Here is a 9,804-nt window from a genome sequence, read left to right on the forward strand (position 1 = left end):
AAACAAAAAAAAAGGGAAGAAAATCTCTCCTTAACCTGATACCTGTCCCAAGATAGAGTAACAATCTACCCCAGCAAATGAATTTGAACTGTAGACAGCATCTCTCACACTGTGTGCATCCTCAAGCAGGTGTCTGCAGATATGACTCATGCTTTCTAACTGCGTAGTGGAGAAAACAAAACCCAGTATAGGAACAGTACCCAAAATAAAAAGCTGTTTAAATGATTTCTTGGTGATAAAAGAAGCACTATGTAGATGTGAAAATACCATGTGAAGGTCAGAGGGTAACACAATTGGCTGGATTAAGTATCCCACTGAAAAAAGACAAGAACCTCAAATTAGCCCCAGGAAAACAAAGCAGAAGTTAATACACACACACACACACACAATAGAAATGACTGAGCCAGCTGCAGTCTTTGGAAGATGACATGCCCTTGTGTGTTTCAGAATGTGCTCCTTCCAGATGTCTCTGTCCTTATCCCTAAGCTGGATGTGTGGTGTCACCTTCACATGGCCCGAGTGACTTCTCAGGTGCAGCTAAGGATCTTGAAACAGACTGGACCTCTTAATAGAACTGCTATAATCCATAAGGCTCTGAAGAGGTGAAGAAGCACAGCTGGCTTTGTGCTTGAAGGAGGGACCTCAGTGCAAGGAGAACAGTGCTCAGGACAAAGTGGGAAAGCTCTAGAACCTCCAGAATGCCTTAACTAGCCACTAGTCAACCATAACTCCATTTAAACGACCCATTTCAGATCCTGTGAGCTAACGGTACATTTGTGTCACTTTAATCCACTGAGGTGGCAATACCAGGAAACAATACAAATTCCAGCTGGATCTTTTAAAGATGACAAGTAGACAAAATTAGAAGAAAAGGAACCACGGTAAAAGGAAAATGTAAAATAAGGAAGTTGTATAGGTCCAAGCAAGTATATGCCCCAGTACAGGGGAACTCCAGGGCCAAAAAAATGGGAATGGGTGGGTAGGGAAGTGGGGGGGAGGGTATGGGGGACTTTTGGGATAGCATTGGAAATGTAATTGAGGAAAATANGTAATAACAAATATTAAAAATTTAAAAAATTAACTATAAATTTATAAATTAAATCAATTTAATTTCACAAAAAAAAAAGTGCAGCTCCAGCAGAAAGGCCTGCCTGCAATACCTGCTTCATCGGGTCCTGGAGAACTGGTGGGTGCAGTCAAGTTAACAAGGCTAGACTTAACAGTCAGTCAAAAATAAGGTCCATTATTAAGTCCAACAAAATAAGGTCACATTATGGTTCATGTACAATTCATACCTTTCTTGCCAGTGCTAACCAGAAGTCCATTCTGCAAATCTTACCTCAAGTACTTTCCCAGATTCCCTGGTGGAGCCCATAATGTCGATCAACTATAGACTGCGCCATCAGCTCTCCACAGCCTGCACCTTACATTCTCTGCTGTCACCCCTTCTTGTCCTCATTCTGCTCTCACAAGCTCCTCCAGCTGGCCACTGAGTTCCAAGGGACCTTACTTCTAACTTCCCCAGGGAATCTGCTAAAGCCAGAAAACCTCATGGGCAAAGACAGAAACTTGCAAACAAAACAAAATCGAGTTGTCCAGCTTGGCTATACATTAGTGCTCATTCATCTGTTCATATATGTGTCTACAAGTCCCTGCTGCTCTGCCACAAGAACCAGTCTGTGTGTGACCTTCTCTGGACCCCCAAGCCCAGTGTGCCCTCCACTATGAAGTTGAAGACAAACTACATTCAGTTGTCTCAACCGTTTTCATTGTAGAGGAGTTGTGCTTTCACTTTTTTAAAACTAGAAGTTACTAGTTTTCTATTTGTGCCTGTGTAGTGCAAGCGCCCTTGGGCCACAATGGGCATGTGGACCTTTCTGAAGGTTCTGTTGTCTCCTTTCTCCGAAGGTCCCTGTAATTGTCAGCTTTGACAGCAAAGGCTTTCACCAGCCTAGCCATCTTGCTGGCTGTGTACTAAGTTTTTTCAACCAATGATTCTTGCCCCCACCCAAAGAGTTTTTCCTCTGTCATGAAAAAAAGTCACCAGCATCAGTACATCACATGATCAGGGTTCTAGAAACACATTTCCACCTTAGAAGAACCTACGCTGGTGAGAACAGGAGGCATCAACTGCTCTGGTAGGGCTAGGACCGGGAAACAACAGTTCGCAAGATGTCCTTGCTGGAAGCTGGGGATTTCAGAAGAGACTTGATGGTTCCTGCCTCTTTGTTGGTATTAATGAGCATCTTGTCTGTCGTGGTTCCCAGGCTGGGCTCTCCTCCCCTCTGGGTGAATGAATGGGAGGGCTGGCTGTACATCCCCTCTTCTCTTACTCCCCTGTGCATCCATGGAGAAGCTGGGGGACTACACATTGTGCATCCTGCGTTCCAGCAGCCCAGCCTTCTTGGCTTGACAGTGTGCTTCACCCTCCTCTTCTGTTTCATTTTACTCTGATTTCTTCCTTTCCTGTGGACTTAATCAGCCAGCCCGGCACTGAGGATGAATTCCATTCGGAAACACACTGGGGAAGAAGGCAAAAGAATTTTGGCAAAATCACAAAATGGGAATAATAATAATACAGAGATCGGAATGGAACACCCACCCATCTCACCCGGGTGCTGGGAGAATTAATTAACGTCTGTAAAGGCCTTTGAGTTCCTTGGGGGGAACGTGCCACCAGACAGCTAGCGTTATTGTGGAGGGATTATGTGCACAAATACAATACCAGGAGCCAGGATATTACTAAAAATAAAGCAGACTTTTCTGTGAGGACCTCAAGGAAGGAAGTGCCTCTCTGGAAAAGCTTAACTGTCCTTTAATTCCATCGCTTGGGCTGCCGGGGATAGAACAGCAAAGCCGAGATGCCATTGTGAGAAGAGGATTATGTTTTCTGAGCATTGTCAAGGTGCTGGGGAACAAAATAAAATCGCTGCTTTGCCAAAAGAAGGTTATAGTCTTTGGACAAGAGATTAAGAGACTGTTTGGCTATTGCACTTCGTAGCCTGTCCGCAGGGGGAAAAGGCAACAGGAAAGCAAATGTTTGTTTGCATTTGAGGGAAAAGAGTTTTTTACAAAAACGGGAAGAAAGGGAACTGCCTCAGATGAAAGCCACCATCAGCAGCAGCGCCCTCAGTAAATCTCCCAGAATTCCCCATGTATTTTTTTCCATCTGCGTGTCTCCCAAGCAGACACTTCCAAATCCTAGATGGTTAAAACAAGGAAGAACCCTGCTTGTGTTTACAGAGGAAGATCATGTTAACTTTATACGGTGGAAAGAGCAAACAAGCAAACTTCCTTGGCTCATAAACAAGGAGGCTGTGTCAGAGGTTCCCGTGGTGTTGAAGAGCTCTGGCCTCTTTAGGTTAACAAAACTGCCTGCCCAACGGGGAAGAAATTCTGTCCTGTTCCTAGCCCCTCCTTTCAGCCCTTCTCTTCTCCTTCTGCCCCCTTATTTTGTAACAAGGCCTCTGGGGCCTGAAGCAGATTAGCAAACAAATAAATCCTTTAATGTCCTGGAATACTTTCCCAGTATAAATGCGATTAATCTGCCAACCCAGCAAGTTCAGCACATCAAATACCCCAGCTGTAGAAAGCCATTTCTCCAGCCCCCTAATTTATGGCAGAAAGGTCATGTTATTTTGATGTTTGTATTGGTTAGACTTTCTTCCTCTGTTTTCTATCTTTGAAAGTGCACTTTATGCAACCTTAGAAAACATCAAAGCCTCTAACAGCATTCAGTGACACACAGTAGGAACAGCCTTCCCCAAAGCCTTCTGGGCATACAAACAAGCTGTGAGTGCTCACCCACCAGAATCATGGGAGTCTGTCCTGCCCTGACAGAATCCAATAGCTCTGTTTGTTTGTTTTATGTTTTTCTGGTTTTTTGAGGTAGGGTTTCTCTGTAGCTTTGGCTGTCCTGGAACTCACTCTGTAGACTACACTGGCCCCGAACTCACAGAGATCCACCTGCCTCTGCCTCCTGAGTGCTGGGACTAAAGGCGTGTGCCACAACACCCTGGCTTCCACTGGTTCATTTTGAGAACTAGGAAGGACTGGGCTTGAGGTGAACAGAAAGGTAGGTCATGTGGTCTCTGACCCTAGAATTAGAATTAGAATTAGAATTAGAATTAGAATTAGAATTAGAATTAGAATTAGAATTAGAATTAGAATTAGAGAGAAAACACATCACCCCAAGACTTGCCCATCAATACTTGCTGTTCCCACCAGTCACAAACCTCCCTGTGAGAAGCTAGGGTGAAAAGACTGTTTTGGGTTATTTATATGAAACCTTTGTGTAAGCTCTGGTTCACATTGGCTCTTCCTTTTCTGCCCCTCAGAAGTCGGACAGCATGGGTCACTTGACATTCTGTCCTCTGGTTAATAAACAGATCCTCCCTGGAGGGCATTATCCTGAGTGAGGTACCCAATCACAAAAGAACTCACATGATACGTACTCACTGATAAGTGGATATTAGCCCAGAAACTTAGAATACCCAAGATACAAGATACAATTTGCAAAACACATGAAACACAAGAAGAATGAAGACCAACGTGTGGACACTTCGCCCCTTCTTAGAATTGGGAACAAAACACCTATGGAAGGAGTTACAGAGACAAAGTTTGGAGCTGAAATGAAAGGATGGACCATCTAGAGACTGCCATACCTGGTGATCCATCCCATAATCAGCCTCCAAACGCTGACACCATCGCATACACCAGCAAGATTTAGCTGTCTCTTGTGAGGCTATGCCGGGGCCTGGCAAACACAGAAGTGGATGCTCACAGTCAGCTATTGGATGGACCACAGGGCCCCCAATGGAGGAGCTAGAGAAAGTACCCAAGGAGCTAAAGGGGTCTTCAACCTTATAGGTGGAACAACAATATGAACTAACCAGTACCCCCAAAGCTCGTGTCTCTAGCTGCTTATGTAGCAGAAGATGGCCTAGTCGGCCATCATTGGGAAGAGAGGAGGCCCTTTGGTCTTGCAGACTTTATATGCCTCAGTACAGGGGAACGCCAGGGCCAAGAAGTGAGAGTGGGTGGGTAGGGGAGTGGTGGTGGTGGGGGAGGGTATGGGGGACTTTTGGGCTAGCATTTGAAATGTAAATGAAGAAAATACCTAATTAAAAACAAACAAACAAAAAAAAAAAAGAAGCAGGTCCTCAGGTGGTGGTTGATAGAACTGGGAGGTCCTCAGTTGTGAGCCATAAGTGTCCCTGTGGCATGAAGACTGGGGTGTCTGACCACACAGGGTCTCCTCCAGGTCTCTGCAGTAAAGCAGAGTGGGACCAGAACTCATGTCCATCGCTGGGGAACAGTGAGTGAGGAGCTATGTCTAGCAAAACAGCAAGGCAGCAATATAGCTACAATGAGAATCCCCAAAGGCTATGGACCTCCACACCCTTTGTGTATTCTAAAGCAACTACATGCTTAGACAGGATGTGCCTCTTAGGGATAAAGACACATTTAGGTAAATGCAGAAAATAGCGAGGACCCAAACACAGGGAGGGTTGTAACACAAGATAAAGTCCCATCAAATGTGGATTCTATAGTGGTCCTGTCTGGGGGAAGAATACACAGATAAGTAAATCTGGATGTCATGGCATGCACCTTAAACCCAAGACTTGGGAGGCAGATACAGCCCAGGCGAGCCTGGTCTACACAGCAAGTTCCAGGGCAAATAGTGATATGCAGACCTTGTAACTAACTAAAAACTGAGCACTCTGAACCCAGTAATGGCAATGGATTAATCAAAGGTCCTGACCAATGTGCAGTGCATACACACTGCACATTAAAACCACAAATGACAATTTTGTAAATGTGTACCATGAAGCCTGTGTCTAAAACAACAGGAAGGACACATCTCACTCAGCTCCGGGGCCCCAGGACTGCTTCCCACTACAGCTGCAGGGAAGTTTGCAGGCAGGCATCCTTGGGACCTTTTAGAAGGCAGTAAACACACCAGTGTGGGATTAAAGCCACACTTGTGCCTTCGTGTCACCTGAATTGGCTCTGTGAAGACCTTTTCTCTATCTATAGCCATAGTCGGAGGTGCCCATGGCCAGGACCTCAACACATCTTTCTGGGGAGATGAAGCAGCTCAGTCCTTAGCATCATGAGCGCCTGGCTTTTACGGCCCATAACAGAAGTGGAAAAGACAGCTATTTTCCCCCTGCACTCTGCAATAATCAGGTTTTGACATTGTTTTCGTTTGTTTGTTTTTGTTATTGCTGCGTTAAATGTTTGAATGGAAGAACATGGAAAAGAAACTGGAAAAGTCCTGAAAGACCACTCAGGGAGGTGGGGGATCACATTCTTTGAAAAATGTTTTCTTTTTAAAATAGTATATTATTTAAGGATCTCATGCTATGTATTTTGGTCATATTCACTTCCCATTCCTCCCTCAACTCCTCCCAAGTCCATCCCCACCTCTCTATTCCCGATAACTGTGTCCTTTAAAAAAATAATCTATGGACTCCAATTTTACTGCCCATATACTCCTGGGGTAGAGCCAGGAGTGTGGTAGACCTACTGGAAACCATATTCTTAACAACATCTTCCCGCCGGGCAGTTGTGGCGCATGCCTGTAATCCCAGCACTTGGGAGGCAGAGGCAGGCGGATTTCTGAGTTCGAGGCCAGCCTGGTCTACAGAGTGAGTTCCAGGACAGCCAGGGCTATACAGAGAAATCCTGTCTCGAAACATCTTCCCGCCGGGCAGTTGTGGCGCATGCCTGTAATCCCAGCACTTGGGAGGCAGAGGCAGGCGGATTTCTGAGTTCGAGGCCAGCCTGGTCTACAGAGTGAGTTCCAGGACAGCCAGGGCTATACAGAGAAATCCTGTCTCGAAAAACAAAAAACAAAACAAAACAAAAAAAATCTTCCCCATGAAGCTACTAACTCCATAGCTCCTCAGTTAAGGGTGGGAGTTCCTGACCCCCTCCCTACTTCACGATAGAATGCCGACTGGCTTGATCTTAGATGGGTCTTGTGCAGGCATCCACAGTAGCTATGGGTTCATGAATGGACCAGTCCATTGTGTTCAAAACTCTCTGTTTCACTCTGTTCTCCCTATGCCCTGGCTTTGAGAATCGTTTTGACCCTCCTTCTGTGATGGTCTCTGCACTTTGGGGACAGATGTGATACAGATGTCCTATTTGTGGCTGATCATGCCATATTTTGTCTCGGTACTTTGACTAGCTGTGAGTTTTTGTCTTAACTGTTCTCCACTGCACAGAGGATCTCTGATAAGGTCTGAGAACTGCATTAACGTAAGTCATAGAGATTAACTTAGAGGGCAGTTAATACCATGTTCATTTAGTAGGATAATACTAGTAGGTTTACTCCTGGGGTCTTTGAGCTCCCAGCCATGTATTCTTGGCAATATTACAGTACCAGGCATGTGCTTTCTCCTGTTGGGCAGGCCTTAAAATCCAGCCAGAAAGCGGTTGGTTACCCCCCATAATATATATGCTAATACTGCACCTACGGGCAATCTGGCCACATGAGTCATTATTGCAGGTAATAGGGTTCCCGACAGGTGTGTAAGGCTATTGATGAGTTCTCTCTGCAGGCACCTGCCAGCAGTGGGGAGGGACACTTCCTGATCACTATCAACTTGATTCCTTCCTGGCCTGTGTTTGGTGTCTAAAGCAATAAGTAGTAGCCATCAAGTTCTGGTGGGCAAGCAAGAGCAAATGCCAGTAGCCTGTGTTGTTTTGAGGGTTTGTGGGGTACCTCTGACTCACTACCAGTTCTAGGAGAGGCATTCCATACCCGGCACTGGTCTTTTTTGCTTAGTAACCCATTGCTTCTAGGATGTGTATAACCCAGTAGGGAACTACAATTAAACTCCTTTATATGAATATATACAAACAGACTGAGGAAGAAACTGGGTTACTCTTACTCTAGGAATAAATCTAGCCAAGGAAGTAAAAGACCTCTATGGTTTTAAAACACAGAAGAAAACACCAAGAGATAAAAGAAGCCTTCTATGCATATGTATTGACAGGATTGATATACTGTGAAAATGGAATCCTTCCAAAAGCAATTTATAGATTCAATGCAATTTGATGAGGATTCAAAATCCTCATCAAAACTCCAACCCAATTCTTCACAGAAATTGAAAAAAAAATAATATTAAACTTTATAGAAACATAAAAATCCAGATAGCCAAAACAATTCTGAATAAAAGTACTGCTATAGGTATCACCATGCCTGATATCTAGATATTCTACAGAGCTATAGTGGGAAAACAGCATATAACAGTAAAACACACAAAACCAGGCACACTGAGTAATAGAATGGAATCAAGTGTAGGCCTTCCAGGCTCAGGAGTGACCAGACTCCACCCCAGAGAACCCCCAAATGCCAGCCCCTACCCACAGAACACCCTAAATGCCATAATTGCTGGACCCAGCCCCTCCAGGCATAGGTGGCTGAGCTCTGGGCTTAAAAACCCACCAATCCCCATTCTGGAAAGCTCCACCCCCAATAAATGCTATATAAACCCTGTCTTCTATTTATCGGCCGCTTCTTACCTGAACAGAGGCACCCACTCTCTTGGGTTTTTCCCTCCCAGTAAATCTCTTGTGTGCTGTGTGACACTGTGGTATTCCTTGCTTCCAAATGCCAGGATACCTTTCCCATCTGACCTATAACATTTACATCAAGGACCCAGATGAAAGCCATGACCCCACTACATCTGATTTTCAACGGATCTCAAAAATATACACAGAAGAAAAGATAGATCTTTAACAACTGTCCTGTGGAAACTGGATCTCTATGTGTAGACGGATGAAACCAGTACTTTCCGGCTCACTGTGTACACAAAGTCAATTCTAAACGGACCCAAGATCTCGGTGTTAGCTCTGAAACTCTGAAACTTCAAGAAGAAAGAGTAGGAATTACACTTCAGAATATAGGTTCAGGTAAGGACTTTCTGAATAGGACTCTGATCTTCCAGGTCTTTAAGCCAATCTTGATTCTCCAATTCCTTTCTGCAACCATTGTGCCCTAGCTGTCTTGACTATCCAGACTCTTTCTTGTCACTTATAATGTGCCAAAGGCAGAGTCTGGGAGATGGCTCAGTGTGTTAAAGAGCTTGCCATGAGAGTGTGAGGACTGGTATTCGGTTTCCCAGAGCCCATATAAATACCAGGTGAGCATGGGGACTCACCTATAATGAGAAAGCAGAGAAAGGGGTTTTCTGGTTAGCAAACTGGCCCAAAAGGTAAGCTCTGGGGTTGATTGAAAGGCCCTACTTGTGTAAATGAGGAAGAATCAATGGGACATGGTTTTGGACATCAACCTCAGACCTCCATTTGCGCGTGCTCGCGCAAGCACACACACACACACATGCATACCATACATATTCGAAAACTGAAAATGTGCCCTGGTCAAGGCACTACTCTTCCCAGTAGTTAAATCAATGCAGAATTAGATAGCAGCCACACGCATTAAGAAAACTAACATAAGCTTTACCATTTATTTTACTTTTTTAAATTTTTAATATTTTTTTATTATGTATTTTCCTCAATTACATTTCCAATGCTATCCCAAAAGTCCCCCATACCCTCCCCTCCAATTCCCTACCCACCCATTCCCATTTTTTTGGCCCTGGCGTTCCCCTGTACTGGGGCATATAAAGTTTCTGTGTCCAATGGGCCTCTCTTTCCAGTGATGGCCGATTAGGCCATCTTTTGATACATATGCAGCTAGAGACACGAGCTCCAGGGTACTGGTTAGTTCATAATGTTGTTCCACCTATAGGGTTGCAGATCCCTTTAGCTCCTTTTTTTTTTTTT

General features: G+C 44.6%; 1 long non-coding RNA gene across 1 annotated transcript in view; it reads right to left on the minus strand.

Annotated features, from left to right (window-relative positions):
• Positions 1–2,093: 2,093 nt before the first annotated feature.
• Positions 2,094–9,804, minus strand: part of LOC110291985 — a 15,497-nt gene continuing 7,786 nt past the window's right edge. The window contains exon 3 of the long non-coding RNA XR_002377628.1: positions 2,094–2,521. This is a non-coding gene — a long non-coding RNA (uncharacterized LOC110291985). The remainder of the gene's footprint in view (positions 2,522–9,804) is intronic.

The sequence above is a fragment of the Mus caroli genome, chromosome 3 (assembly GCF_900094665.2).
Source record: "Mus caroli chromosome 3, CAROLI_EIJ_v1.1, whole genome shotgun sequence".
NCBI lineage: Eukaryota > Metazoa > Chordata > Mammalia > Rodentia > Muridae > Mus > Mus caroli.